This window comes from Sinohyriopsis cumingii, chromosome 14, assembly GCF_028554795.1.
Source record: "Sinohyriopsis cumingii isolate HCF-2022 chromosome 14, ASM2855479v2, whole genome shotgun sequence".
Classification (NCBI taxonomy): Eukaryota; Metazoa; Mollusca; class Bivalvia; order Unionida; family Unionidae; genus Sinohyriopsis; species Sinohyriopsis cumingii.
Genome location: NC_142974.1, coordinates 117,831,636 through 117,847,652, shown reverse-complemented (window position 1 = coordinate 117,847,652; position 16,017 = coordinate 117,831,636). Strand labels below are relative to the sequence as shown.

At 38.2% G+C, this 16,017-nt stretch overlaps 1 long non-coding RNA gene across 1 annotated transcript in view; it reads right to left on the bottom strand.

The window, feature by feature from the left end:
- The window catches only part of LOC149784689 (uncharacterized), a 62,871-nt gene that overhangs the window by 22,955 nt on the left and 23,899 nt on the right, over positions 1 to 16,017 (bottom strand). The window lies entirely within an intron of this gene.

The following is a 16,017-nucleotide window of genomic DNA, read 5'->3' as shown; positions in this document are numbered from 1 at the left end:
GTTTTAGGACTGGTGTCAAAATAATTTGACTGGGTGGGGCATCATGTCTGCAGCACGATATGCCAGTGCTAAACATCATATAAACTGTCACATTGCAGATATCATAGCTATATGACTGAAAAATTGTTAAAGCTGTGTTTGAAATAAAAAATTGCACACATACACTCTTAATTCAATGCCATTTGTTATATCCTTTCCATCACACGCCTTGTAACAAATATCAAGCTCTATAATTCAATGCCATTTGGTTGATCACTTCCTTCACACTCCTTGTATCCAGAAACAAGCTCTATAATTCAATGCCATTTAACCAGTTGCTTCCTTTACATTCCCTATAACCAAAAACAAGCTCTATAATTCAATGCCATTTGGATGATCACTTCCTTCACACTCCATGTATCCAGAAACAAACTCTATAATTCAATGCCATTTGGCTGATCACTTCCTTCACACTCCTTGTAACCAGAAACAAGGTCTATAATTCAATGCCATTTGGTTGATCGCTTCCTTCACACTCCTTGTATCCAGAAACAAGCTCTATAATTCAATGCCATTTGGTTGATCACTTCCTTCACACTACTTGTATCCAGAAACAAGCTCTATAATTCAATGCCATTTGGTTGATCACTTCCTTCACACTCCTTGTATCCAGAAACAAGCTCTATAATTCAAAGCCATTTGGTTGATCACTTCCTTCACACTCCTTGTAACCAGAAACAAGCTCTATAATTCAATGCCATTTGGTTGATCACTTCCTTCACACTCCTTGTAACCAGAAACAAGCTCTATAATTCAATGCCATTTAACCAGTTGCTTCCTTTACATCCCTATAGCCAAAAACAAGCTCTATAATTCAATGCCATTTGGTCGATCACTTCCTTCACACTCCTTGTATCCAGAAACAAGCTCTATAATTCAATGCCATTTGGTTGATCACTTCCTTCACACTCCTTGTAACCAGAAACAAGCTCTATAATTCAATGCCATTTGGTTGATCACTTCCTTCACACACCTTGTAACCAGAAACAAGCTCTATAATTCAATGCCATTTGGTTGATCACTTCCTTCACACTCCTTGTAACCAGAAACAAGGTCTATAATTCAATGCCATTTGGTTGATCACTTCCTTCACACTCCTTGTAAACAGAAACAAGCTCTATAATTCAATGCCATTTGGTTGATCACTTCCTTCACACTCCTTGTATCCAGAAACAAGCTCTATAATTCAATGCCATTTGGTTGATCACTTCCTTCTCACTCCTTGTAACCAGAAACAAGCTCTATAATTCAATGCCATTTGGTTGATCACTTCCTTCACACTCCTTGTATCCAGAAACAAGCTCTATAATTCAATGCCATTTGGTTGATCACTTCCTTCACACTCCTTGTAACCAGAAACAAGCTTTATAATTCAATGCCATTTGGTTGATCACTTCCTTCACACTCCTTGTATCCAGAAACAAGCTCTATAATTCAATGCCATTTAACCAGTTGCTTCCTTTACATTCCCTATAACCAAAAACAAGGTCTATAATTCAATGCCATTTGGTCGATCACTTCCTTCACACTCCCTGTAACCAGAAACAAGCTCTATAATTCAATGCCATTTGGTTGATCACTTCCTTCACACTCCTTGTAACCAGAAACAAGCTCTATAATTCAATGCCATTTGGTTGATCACTTCCTTCACACCACTCTCTGCAACCAGAAAGAAACTAAGTACCTATAATTCAATGCCATTTGGTATATCCCTTTCTTTTCATGCCTTGTAATCAGGATAAAACATCAATAAATCAATGCCATTTTGGTCAATTCCTTCTTTCACACTCACTGTAACCAGAGAAAAAGCACAATAATTAAATGTAATTCGGTTTATCCCTTCATTCACACTCACTGTAACCAGAAAAACCTCAGTAATTAAATGTCATTTGGTTTATCCCTACATTCACACTCACTGTAACCAGAGAAACCTCAATAATTAAATGTAATTTGGTTTATCCCTTCATTCACACTCACTGTAACCAGAAAAAACCTCAATAATTAAATGTCATTTTGTTTATCCCTTCATTCACACTCACTGTAACCAGAAAAACCTCAATAAAAATTAAATGTCATTTTGTTTATCCCTTCATTCACACTCACTGTAACCTGAAAAACTTCAATAATTCAATTTTAGTTTGTTTATCCTGATGTGAGCAACCCACTATAAGCTTTCACTGTATGTATCCTGATAAGAGAACTCTTTCAATCATGTTAAGGAATTTGGTGACCTATTTAATATCAGATTCTTCAGTTGTAGAGGTGTTGTCTATACCAGCCTATAAGCTGTGTCCACCTGGATAAAATATAGTCCCTGATGTACCATCACATAATGGGTTGGCAGATCAGGGTCAGAGTTTGTTATACTGATTACTCCAAACATAAACCAACATCTGGCGAATCTAGACAGTTTTTGCAGTAGGGTCTGACTTGTATGTGGGCACATACACCTCAATATTAACACTCATGTATACAGGTATAAACACCATAATATTGACATGTATACAGGTATATACACCTCAGTATTAACACTCATGTATACAGGTATATACACCATAATATTGACATGTATACAGGTATATACACCTCAATATTAACACTCATGTATACAGGTATATACACCTCAGTATTAACACTCATGTATACAGGTATATACACCTCAATATTGACATGTATACAGGTATATACACCATAATATTGACATGTATACAGGTATATACACCATAATATTGACATGTATATAGGTATATACACCTCAATATTGAGGGGTGGCTGAGTGGTCTAGAGCGCTCTCCGTTAGGTATAACTACCATCTCACCTCTGTCTGCATGGGTTCGAGTCTCAGATTCAGCCAATGTGGGTATATGAGAAAGCTTGCCAGTAGCTTCACATGGGTCGGTGGTTCTTTCCAGGGGTTTTCCCGGGTTCTTCCTCCACCATTAATACTGGCCACCATATATAGCCTATCACGTGCTGAAAAATGGCATTAAACCCTACAACAACAAAAACAACATAATATTGACATGTATACAGGTATATACACTATATTAACATGAGTACAGGTATATACACTGTTTATACAACTATATACACCACATTATTAACTTATTATTATGTACTACAATATTAACTTGTATACTATTGTTTTCCTGCTTATTTGTCCAGTCATACCAAATAATTTGCTTCAGTCTATGACTTTCACTTTGTTGACAGTTGCCTGCAAGAGTTGTCTACAGTTAAATTTTATCAAGCAAAACTGGAAAAATAATTAGACCTGACAGAGGAATCAAGCTTGCAATTTACCAAATGTTAGCTCTCTTTTATCGCTTAACCCTATGACATTAATGGAGAAATGGTTGGTTAAGGAACCTTATTGTCTTTTGTAACAGACCCTAACAAAAGTATGCCTTATGTTTTCCAGGACATGAGAACATTATCTAGTGTTTGCTGTAAAGATGATATGCAGTGACATACTTTGCATGACATTAGATCTGTACATGTCCTTTTACAAGATTTTCATAATTAGCATGACATTAGGTCTATACATGTCCTATACAAGACTTGCATACTTTGCATGAAATTACATCTTTAAATGTCCAGTGATACTGTCAAATAGAAGCCTCAACAGATGAAAAAAAGCAAATGGGAAAACTAAATATACATTTTGGAGCTGACTAGTATTTCTTATATTAATTCACTTATCAAATTTTCATGATTGCGTAGGAACAAAGTTAAATGCTAACACTTAACATATTTACTGGAGTGTGAAACAGTCACCATAAAATAACATTAAAGTATAATCCAATTACTTGCATGTTAAAATTAATCACATTTTCATGCCATTTTTGCTTTGCCTGCAGTACATCAGCTTCACAATCCAAGGATATTTTGCCCTCAATCATAATGTAGCTGACTCGGCGTTTTTAGAACATGTGCCCACTTGCGGATGAAAGAATTACTGCCCATAGCCAGCTAAATCAAATGAGAGTGCATAACTCATGGTGGTCAACACAGCTTTCATGATGCCCACGTTCCTTGACTTGGAAGAAAAATGTAGGTACCGGTAGTAATAATAATAATAATAATAATAATGAGGATTTTGTATAGAGCCTAATCTTTACAAGCTCTAAGAGTTTTACATTAGACAACACCTATAACATAAAAACATATATAATGATATTATTACAAAAAACAAACACCATAAAATTAATAAAATATGTGCTAAAAATATTTAAGATAGGGAACATTATTAGGTCTTCAAGTTTGTTCTTGCAGTCAAAATAAGCACTCTCGGATGGGATCAATGTGTGTTTATGTCTAAGTTCAGTGGGCCCTGGAACGCAAAAGAATTTTGTCCATATGACTTTGTTTTCATAGTGGGAATAATGAGTATACGATTGTCAGAGGAGGGTAAGTATCTTGCTGGTGTGTACACGTGGGTGAGGTTGGATAGGTATGTTGGACTGGAGTCCGTCAGTGAAATGTGGCACAGAGAAAAATTTTGTGTTTGGTTCTGGATCGAATGGATAGACAGTGTAGGGTACAGAGCAGTGGGGAGGTGTGCTCTGATCGTGGTACTCAAAATATGATCCAAGCAGCTGTGTTTTGAACTTTTTGAAGTAGATATTGAGATGAACCAGACAGAACTGAGTTACAATAGTCCAGTCTTGAAGTACTAATGAACATACAAGTGTTTTAGTGGCATCAACTGAACGATATTTGCAAATGGAGCTGATGCGTCTCAGCTTAGGATATGCAGCCTTGCATATGTTCAAGCCATGTTGGTGCAATGTGAGAGTACTGTCCAGAGTGACACCTAGGTTTCATACTGACTGTGTTAATTTAACGTTGGTATTACTGATATTTATTGTTTGAGGTAAAGAATGTGACTGAAAAAGTCGTTGTGTTTTGATCAGAATGGCCTCAGTTTTGTCATCATTCATCTGCAGCTTGTTACATGTCATCCATGATTTCACATCAGAAATGCATCTCTCTACACCTTGGATGGTAGCATCAACTTTAGTTGGGTGGCTAGATTTATATATTTGGGTGTCATCAGCATACAATTAGCGAGACACTGGATGATGATCTTGAGTGCGACTGAGTGTATAGAATGAAGAGAACAGGTCCAAGAACACACCCCTATCGAACACCACAACATAGATGAACTGGACTGGAGTGTATTCTATTTGCAGACACAATTTTTGTCCTGTTGACCAAGTAGGACTTGAACCACAGTAAGGCTGTATCATGAATGCCAAATACATGCTGGAGACGGTGAAGTAATATATCATGGTCTATTGTGTCAAATGCTGCAGACAAATCACGGAGGGTGAGGACTGTAATCTTTCAACAATCCAAAGCAGAGAGAATGTCATTAACTACTTTTAGAAGAGTAGTTTCAGTACTGTGGCAATGACGATATGCAGTTTGTACATGGCTAAAAATAATTTGAATTCAGTTGAGATATAAGCTGGGATAGAACAACCTTTTCTAAGACTTTTGATATGAATGAGTGATTAGAAACGAGGCGGTAGCTCTTTAAATCGTTATGGTTGAGTGTTGGTTTCTTCAGCAGAGGCTTTACAATGGCAGTTTTGAAACATGATGGGAATTCCCTGGATGAGAGAGAGGTATTAATAGCATCATTTAGTGAAGGCAATACTGGATCTAAGCACTCAAGCAGCAGTGATGTTGGAATTGGATCAAGTTCACATGACTTTGATGCACTCTTCGAGCAGCAGGGAAGTTGTACAGACCATTGCGTTCAACCAAAATAAACCTTCCTACGCGAACTTTCTCCGTAGAAGCCTCAGAAATCAAAAATAAAGCCTTCTACGGAAGCTAATTTTCGTGCATTTCAGACCGGATGCATCGGGTGGTCACGCCGTGTGTGTTAGTAAATATAGCGTTCAGGACAGGGAAAATAAATTATCGGGAATAATTTTTTGTGTTATATTTTTTGTTGTCATTAGGGGCTGCTTTTTCATGAATAAATTTGATCAAGACCAATGCGATACCGACTTCGTGGATCATGAAGATTTATCGTAATAAAACCATGCGGCGTTGCCTGAGCGCGGCTGAACAAATTTTTAAATTTATTTATATCCATGTCACCGTTGCACCAGGTCTGATGGATATTTCTCAACGTATGTGTGTCTACGCCATTGAACACAGATAAAATGTTGCAATTGTCCCTAATCACCTTTGGAATCTGCGTGTATCTCTGTGTTACGTAAATAACATCGGTGTTCTTGTGTCTGCCACGCGAGAATATCCTAGCCGGGTTGGTCTGCTTGTCCAGCATAACATCATCGAATACAACAAATTATTAGCATCGCCGTCCAAATTCTCCACAGATGGAGCTTCATTGATGTCTGTGATGAATTCGATTGTGCCTTCGTCGGTATTGTCGCTAAATTCTTTTAACACTTGATAACAGCGTTGATCGTCAACGGATGGTGCAACCAAATACAATTTGTCCCATTTCAGCCATCGCATGATCAAATTCAATAACAATTGCGTCTTACCAGATCCAGATGGACCAATGATTATCATTCTAATCGAATTCGGTAATGCCGCATGATGTTTCACCTGCTCGCGTCGTTTCGTGGCTGAAAAATCAATTACATTCATGTTACTAGAATACATGGATCTATATTGTGTTAAGTGCCGCAAGCACACAGCTACAATAAATCCAACCGAAATCGTCACACGCAACAACAGGAACGCAATTGCAGGGGAGTGCGAAGTTTGTAAGACACGCAAGTTCAGATTTGTAAAGAAAAAACTAGAACCGGAGGAGACATTGCCGCCTCCTTGACAAATCTACCTGGGTTGCCCTGGGCGAAATATCCCGGAGAGAAGCATCTACCAGGATACAATTATTGTGGACCCAGAACAAGGCTCGATATCAGACTCGACGATAATAATCAACCATATCAAGGCGAAAATCCGGTAAACGCCATTGATGGAGCTTGTTATTACCACGACCTCGCATATCGCAGTGGGGATTTACAACAAAGGCATCTCGCTGATATCAAGCTAATTCACGCACTAGACGCGATTCCTGATAAAAATTTCAAAGAGAAATTGGCATCCTGGTTGATAAAAGGCGCGATGAAAGGCAAATTAGTATTCGGTGCTGGTAAATAGATATGGATCAGATATATTACTCTCCGCGAGGATTTTGGCGAGGAAAATCAGCGATCGCCAAACTCGCCAAAGCCGCTAAAGTAAAACAATCTATCGCTGAATCGTGGCTATCAAAACAGGCAATTTGGCAAATATATCTTCCTCCGCCTAAGAAAATACCATACGCGAGTTTCACCGTCAGTGTCCCTAATGAGGTCCATCAGGCGGATCTTATGTTTCTTCCTCACGATACCGTCGACGGAGTCACGTACAAATATGTCCTGACCATCGTCGATATCGCTAGCAGGTATAAAGAAGCCGAGCCATTATCGAATAAAACAGCAACGGAAATTGCCAAGGCGTTTAACGAAATTTATTCACGATCCCCGTTGACATGGCCGAATCTTCTCCAGGTTGATCCGGGTCGAGAATTTCTTGGCGCGGTTACTTCATTGATGAAAAAAAATAATGTGAAAATCCGTCGCGGTATTGTAGGTGTTCATCGCAATCAAGCTATCGTCGAAAGATTCAATAAAACGCTTGCAGAACGATTATTCGGATACCAATACGCGAGTGAGTTTATTCAAGATAATCGATCTCATGATTGGGTATCAAGATTGCCTCATGTAATTAACGCGCTAAATAACGAAATAACTCGAACAATAGCAATGAAACCTGCAATTGCAATCACAAAATCGAATATACCCCTAAAGCGAGATTCCACAATTCAGCCTGTACTAGGTAGCGTCACAGTCAGATATTTATATAAGGAAGGCGAAGCTGAAGGAGGCAGAAAAAGAGCAACCGACCCAACCTGGAGCGTTACAACACATAAAATATCCGCCGTAACAAGGTCGTCAGGAAGACCAGCTATTTATATCCTAGATTCATTAGCGCCACAACGCGGATTTACCAAAGAAGAATTACAAATAGTACCAGAAGATACTCAACTACCACCAGCGTCATTAATGTAGTTTACTCGAATTCGTCCTAGCTGAGATAATTTTCTTACTCTCGACACGGCCAAATACACTAGATTTGACCAGGAAATTCTGTCATCGACGATCCAAACTTGGCCATCTACGGTTAATCCCTGCGACGAGTGTATCGTTGTTGCGTAGCCTAATTTCCACGGTGATTTTTCTGCATTTAACGCTTCATTAACAAGGTTAATATCAACAAAGATAATATCATTTAGGACCAAAATCTTTTCCTCTCCGCATGGCAAAATAATATTAATATTTTGTCGCCTAGTATTAGCGGGCCTATAGCATAACGGTACCTGCAGCGTTGGAAATTTCTCGCAATGCAGCTTAAATAACATTTCCTGAATAATATCACGAACAATTTTTCTACTAGCGACGATCAGATGATCGGGACGCCACAAATTTAGAAAATCGCTCATCGGAGTTTCGTCGATTATTTTCCTCATGACATCACACTGAATCTTATTCGGCTGTAATCGAATAAATTTCTTAAATTCGGTCAACAAAATATCTGTCGATCTATAATCAGCGTCAATTTCCTCGTAATAGTCAACGAAGCTTCTGAGCCATTCGTGAGGCGATTCGCCATCAATCGGATCAGGCTGGCCATGATCGCCGCACATTATCACAGCGGTATTTTTCCCTTCCAGCCAAGCTAATATCGATTTTAGTATATCTAAATTCACCGTGCAAATCTCATCAAATATAATGATCTTGTTGATATATCTATTACCCATACGTGCCGAGTCCCATGATCCACCGCTGTATTTGAAATAACTGTGATACGTGCAAGAATCAACGCCACGCTGCTTTATTTCTCGCGCTAATCTATGTGTCGGAGTCAACACAATCATATCGGAGTTCGCAAATAAGTTTATTGCTCGCGTTGTTTTACCGCTACCTCCAGGCCCATTTAGGTAAACGAATTTGCTGCGTGAAATTGGATCAAATGCAGATGCGGCTGTCGAAGATTCCAGAATCGAAGATTCTATCGAAGATTTTTCAAATCTACCTCGATGAAATTCATCGCAATCTTCGACATCGGCATCTTCGCAATAATCTAGAATATCTTCATTTTTTATCCTCCACGTTCCCCAAGAGCTACCATCGGTAATTAAATTTTTCAGCCTATCTTGGTATTTTTTGTCGATATAAAACGAATCTGTCGCGACCCTTACTGCGATATCAGAAAATTTGTTTATCATCGAGAGCAAATTTATACTTACATAAGCGAGCATCGACGATCGTAGATGCGTATATTGCGCTGATTCTCCGTCAAGGTAACTAATCACGGTACCTAACTTTGCTCCATCAATGATAATATTCTCTCTGTTACAAAATATTCCTCGTGATACCGTAACGGCGATTATAAAATCCATCTCCGCATCGTTGATAAACAATCTAGCGTGCCGATGTTTGTGATCAACAGATCCACCCTGAGTAAATTTGCCAATTATTTTTCTTCCTATATCTTTCGCATTGTCACAGTCCGTCGGCAACCACACGTCGGTTTGTTTCCTATACGATATGATCGCCTCGCTCACTGTCAACGACACTAACATCGACGAATCTAGCATATATCTCAATAACACCGTAGGAACCCAACGACATTGAGATAAATGCCTGCCGAACCAAATGTAGCAGATTTTATGTAAATTTTCAGCAAATTCAAACGACGTGACACAAGCGAATCCGGTCATGACAAAATCAGGCAACGGTCCGTTAATTGCTACTCTTGTCATCTCGCTGGTGGGATGACCGAATTTAGCAAAATAATCGGCACAATCGCCATATCCGAGGAAACTTCCAGGATAACACGCGCTCATGTCAACGGAAATCATATCCTCGAAATCATATCTGGTATTCCACAATCCGCCATGGCCATACTCGATACAGCTACGTTGAATATCGGCGAGATATTCGTTCCTTGTAGGCTTCCACGAGTTTTTCTCTCTAGCGGCGTGAGCAGCAACAGACGGAATTGTAAAGCAATTCGTTAGTAACTGATCGGGATTCGACGAATATTTCACCGCGAGTTTTCTCATCGATTCATGTAATATCTCATCCCGGTAAATATCACCGCATGGCAGAATAAATTGATCATATCTTTCATCGCTCGAAAACAACCATATCGATATTGGATCAGATGCGCTTAATTTTTTGATAAATCTGAACATGGCATCGGAATTATCCTTCGCAACATCCGCCGTGGAAAATTCCACGGGATAAAATTTAACCACACGATCCCGCGGAAATATCATTACCGATTGCGACCACGCATGGGAATTATGATCGACAATCTCGATTGGTGCTCCTCGAGATCTATACGGCGACGAGTATAATATTTCTCCTGATAGCGTTTTCACCGTGATAGGAAATTTAAGTTTTTTACTCAACGTAGCTACATCGTCCACCGATGCACCATCGGCGACAGTCTTCGCCCACGTATTAATTTTATCTAGCCTTAATTGAGTCAAACCAGATCCACGTCTAGCGTTTTTCATGTGTTCGATAACACGTTCAGCCATGCAATTTATCATCGGTGATTCTTTCATCGCAGGTAGGTTTTTCACATCCGGATTGTTATTCAGCCGATAAATTCCATAAACAACAGCGCTGGCTGGATAAGATCTGGCATAATAAGGGCCATCGATTCCCAGTAACAATCCGGGTTTAGAATTTTTATCGAGAACAACGTTTTTCTTACCACCACGCACTGGATCTCGTTTATCGCGAATAATCCAGGTATCGTCAGGCATTTGTGCGATAAAGTTTATTCCAAAGATAAATCGCTCTTCTTTGTGTTCGGTTTTTATGTGCTCGATTATTTTCTTAGCTCGTTCCAGGTTCATCGTAGCATCGATGGAATTTGTTTTCCAAGTCGACCAAGTGTGAACCGCTCCATCGTCGAAAAATTCTTTTTTCGCTCTATCAACCTCAGGTATAATATATTCTGCCTCATCAAGATCAAATGCGTCCATTGATTATATTTTAGACATATGTTTAAATTATAATGAATCAATGCAAATGGATACTGATCGGTTCAACAAAATTCTGTGACAAATCCTGCAGAGGTGATTATTGTGGCGCTCACATACATGCGATTCGGCGTGGCAGTAAAGGACCACAGCGATGTTTAGCTTGTCAAGTTGGCACGCGAGGGAAAACTCGATTGTGTTTGTCTTGTGGAGGAAAGAATTATCGAGAATTGCGTCGGTATTATGAAAAAAGATCCTCGTCGGTAATAACCTGCGAAGAAGATTATATTAATCGATTCAAAGCAAATAACGATTTAAACATATAGATTATCATATATGAATCCAAAATCAGCGATTCCAGAATCAACAATTCCAGAGAAAATGATTTCCGAGTTCAAATCTCATCCTACGATCACAGGATATGAATCGTCGCCCGATGGTATCGTTAGAAATATTAGAACAAAGAATCGGGTCGGTGGAGTTAATAGATTTGGATATCTCAAATTTGGCGTTAACGAAAGCAAAAAACGAAGAATAAAAAATTATTTTAATTATCGGTTCGTATACGAGTGTTTCCATGGACCTATCAAAATCGGCCTGGTTATTGACCATATCGACGGAAATAAACTTAACAACAAACTATCTAATCTTCGAGCGGTAACTTCGAGTGAAAATTCCAGATTTGGTAATACCGGTGGTGGACGGCGACCAGCTAAGGCGGTCAAATCGATAAATCGAGAAACAAATGAGGAAATTGTATTCACATCGATGAATGCTGCTGCAAAATATTTTAGTATTAATTCACACTCGGTACGACATGTGGCAGAAAAAATAACAAACGCAACATTTTCCTACCGATTTGGCGAGTGGATCGAGTTTTATTATATTCCGATAATTTCAGACTCAGAAAATGAAATCGAAGATTTTCCAAAATTAATTAAATATTAAAAAATTTATATAATGAACGAGGAAAACGTAAACAACATCATCGAAGCTATCGAGGAATTAAAAAATAAAAATGTAAATTTATCCTCAGATTTGGACGCAGGTAAAATCCGGTCCGAATTTGAAACGATTGTCCAGGGAAAACTCGAATACAGGTACACGCTACCGTCCGAATATAAATTCATAAAGAAAATCCAGATTCCATGTACCAATCGCTTGCGACTGTCAGCGATGATCAGATTGAGGATTTTGTTAAATTATCGACATTGGTAGAAAAAGTAAGATCGAGTTTATCCGATGAATATGAATCGAGAAAAATTACCAGCTCGCGCGTCAGGCAGCTAAAAAAACTGGTCGATGAAAGTAAAATTAGCGTCAAAGATTCCTAAAATCGAAGATTCTTGCCACAAAAAAAACAAAATTTTAAGAATCTTTGATTCTAATTTTATTATTTTTTTATTATTTTACTGAAATTGTGCAATTTTCTTAATTTTGACGGGTATTTACCCCATCAAAAACATAAAATTATATAAATTTCAAATTTGACGGGTATTTACCCCAGCAGATTCATGAAATTATATAAATTGCACAATTTGACGGGTATTTACCCCATCAAAAACATAAAATTACACAAATTTCTTAATTTCCCTGATTTTTATTTTTTTTTATTTTATTATTTACTGAATTATTTTATTTACTGAAATTGTGCAATTTTATTATTTCTGACTACCATTTACCCCCGCAGATTCACGAAATTATATAAATTGCACAATTTGACGGGTATTTACCCCAACAAATTTACAAAATTATATAAATTGCACAATTTGACGGGTATTTACCCCATCAAAATTAAAAAAATCTACTAATTTTGAAAACTTTCCTGGTTTTTATTTATTTTTTTTTGCTATTTTTCTCTGGCGGATAGATTTTTAAATCCCGAAGATTTTTACGATCTCACCAACAAATTGATACTCAATGTTTCTCCGCGTATATCAAGCAAATTTCCCTTTTGATCCGTCAGTTTGAAATTTATCCTTGATAATAATCGATTGTGACATCGCAGGTAAAACGGATTCACTGGCTCTTTTATTATCAAAAAACCGGGAGAAGCGCTAGGTGAAAACGAATACAAGATAAATCCCTGTTGTGCCTGTTCTGACACAGACGCATCCGCGTTGTAGCTACCTTCAACAACGTCCGCGTGAAGATAAATCGCGATAACCTCCGTTATATTAACGATACCAGGTGAGATATGCCGTCCACCTTCGGTTGGATCATTATTGTGTCTGAGAAACAACGCTAATTGTATTTTTTTAGCCCACGCGGCGTGTAATTTCGGAAATAACTCATCGATAGTATCAGTGACGGATTTTCTCATTTTATCAACGTTATAACCGGGAAATTTGAAATTTGGTAGCGTTTCCTCGGTTAATTTGAATATTCTCATAAATTTTTGTTTCTCTCCTGAATTTTTGATCAACTTGAAGCTGCTAATAGGAAGAACGTAATCGGCAATTGATATATCATCAATTATCGCCCGAATTAACATACCATGATAATATTCAACATCATTCGCAAGTTGATTTAAAAACTTCACGTAATAGGTAATTAAGTTACATAAATTTGATTTATTTAAGATACATTCATGGAATAATACTCGCAATTGAGATAAATAAAATTTATGTTCTTGATTAAATTCGTCGATGGTATCTCTTACAAAGATACCTTCTATTGGGGCTATCGCAGTTTTATCTTTACCAACGAAGACTGTTACACCGGGGGGGATTTTAGGGAGAGGCAACCACGAAAAAATTCCTTCACCCTTGAAAGTAAAAGCAAATGTTATTGAGCCAGATTTATATCTGTTCATGAGATTGATGGCCTTCTCGATTTAATACATGTGTCTGGCGGCATCTCCTCCGAACGATCCTTCATCGGTGGTAAAATCAGATTTTTTTGGTTCAGGTGGATCTGGAGGAACTTCCTTGTGTAAACCTGGAATAAAAACATCTGGTTTTTCTGGTTTTTCCAGAGGTGCGATTTCGGGCCAACCTAGTACGGTCCTAATCGATGATTGGTAAATATCAACGATATACGGCGATTTTACTTCGATCATCGACGACATTGTTGGTTCGTGCGCGGATATTTTTATTCCTGGTGTAGCATCGCCGGTTATATTCGATATTCTACTGGTAAATTCCTTATCGATTTGCTCAATTTCGTAGCTGCCTGTTGGTATACCAACGACGTTCCAATCGGGAGTTCCATCGGGTTTGTTTTTGTTGGCAAAAACAAGCGAATTGTTTGACAATAACTTACCGAACGATTTCAATCTAACATTGGGCCAACTGTTATAGACACGCAACTGTGATAATGAAATTTCATTGACGCTAATTGGCATTGGAAAATCGATACTAAATTCTGGCTTGGTTGAGCTTGCCGATATCAGTGTTGTTATCGGTTGTGTCGTGTTTGTCACGATTTGAGTTAGTTCGGACATTATTTATATTTATTTGTTCAATCTCGGAGTAGATATTTATCATCGCTGAAAATTCTAGATCGGATATAACGCCGTCGTTGAGACTCTCAGAAAGCAACGATGATAATTTCGAATACGCCTCGTTGACCTGGGATAGTTTACTCGTGTACAGGGACAATTTCTCATGCCTGCATGAAGATATCTTTTTGCGATGATATTGAGGACACCAGCGATTGTTGTTGTTGATGATATTACTATCGTTGCAACGATCGGCGCGATTGTTGTTACCGCGGATAAGATTATTCCCGCACCGGCGACTATTGCACTTACCGCGTACACGGCAACATCGATGGTAACTAACCTGCGTTGATATTTCTTTATTTTTATCTGATACTCGTCGAGAAGTTTTTTTAGTGAATCCTGCCATGAGCGCGCCTGATTGTATCGGTAGTCCGATGCGGTCATTTATTAGTTAGGTATCTGAACAATTGTAGTCAATTCGGATTGACTAATTGCAGTCCATATCGATAAATATTCGAAAATCACAAAATAATTGATCGGCCCAGTCACGGATCTATCTGGTGGTTCTAGTTTAAAAGTTTCCGTTTATCTTCACCTATAGAAATAACAAAAAACCCGGGATAAAATTCATAAATTTCATGATGGTCGGCCGTTACATTGAATTTTATCGCTCCCGAGATAAGATATACTCGATATACGCCAGTAATTGGCGAAGTAAAATGTATTATTCTCGGGCTTCCAGGTAAGATTCTGTGTTTTTACCACAAATGTCAAATTGCAGGGGAGATTTTTTGTTACCACCTGATCCGGCACGTAAAAACGCGCTAATTTTGGAATATTCATTGACGACATTCTGTCGTAAATACCGTTAATTTTTTTAAAAACTTCCTCGAAACGTTCCCTGTTCAAATTTTGCATCGTTGAAATAACCTCGTTAATTTTTTTCGTTTTCTCGCTGAGATCGTCGTGTGATGTTTTATTTTTTTTTGACGCGCCAATTCACGTACCACGTTAATTTCATCGTTAATTTTAGTAATAACCTCGTTAATTTTTTTATTTTCTCGCTGAGTTCGTCGTGTAATGTTTTATCGCTTTTCTGACTTATCATAACATTTATTTCGGTAATATCGGCGAGAATATTAATAATATCTTCGCTGATTTTTACTATTTTTCCGTTAAGATCGTTGTGTGTAGCGGAGGAAACATCGATGAATGTTTTTATATCTTCCTCGATTTTTTTACCAAGTTTACTTGAGGTATCGTCGAGTTTTTTAAGATCGCTAGTTAACCTGCCAAATCTTTTTGTCACTCTGTCCTGAAGATCGTCGTGTAATGCCTTATCAGTCTTCAGAAGCAACGCCGCTAATAATTCGCTGTCTTTTTTTTCCATATCCGCGATATTGACCTTCGAGGGTAACTTCGCGATAATATCGGC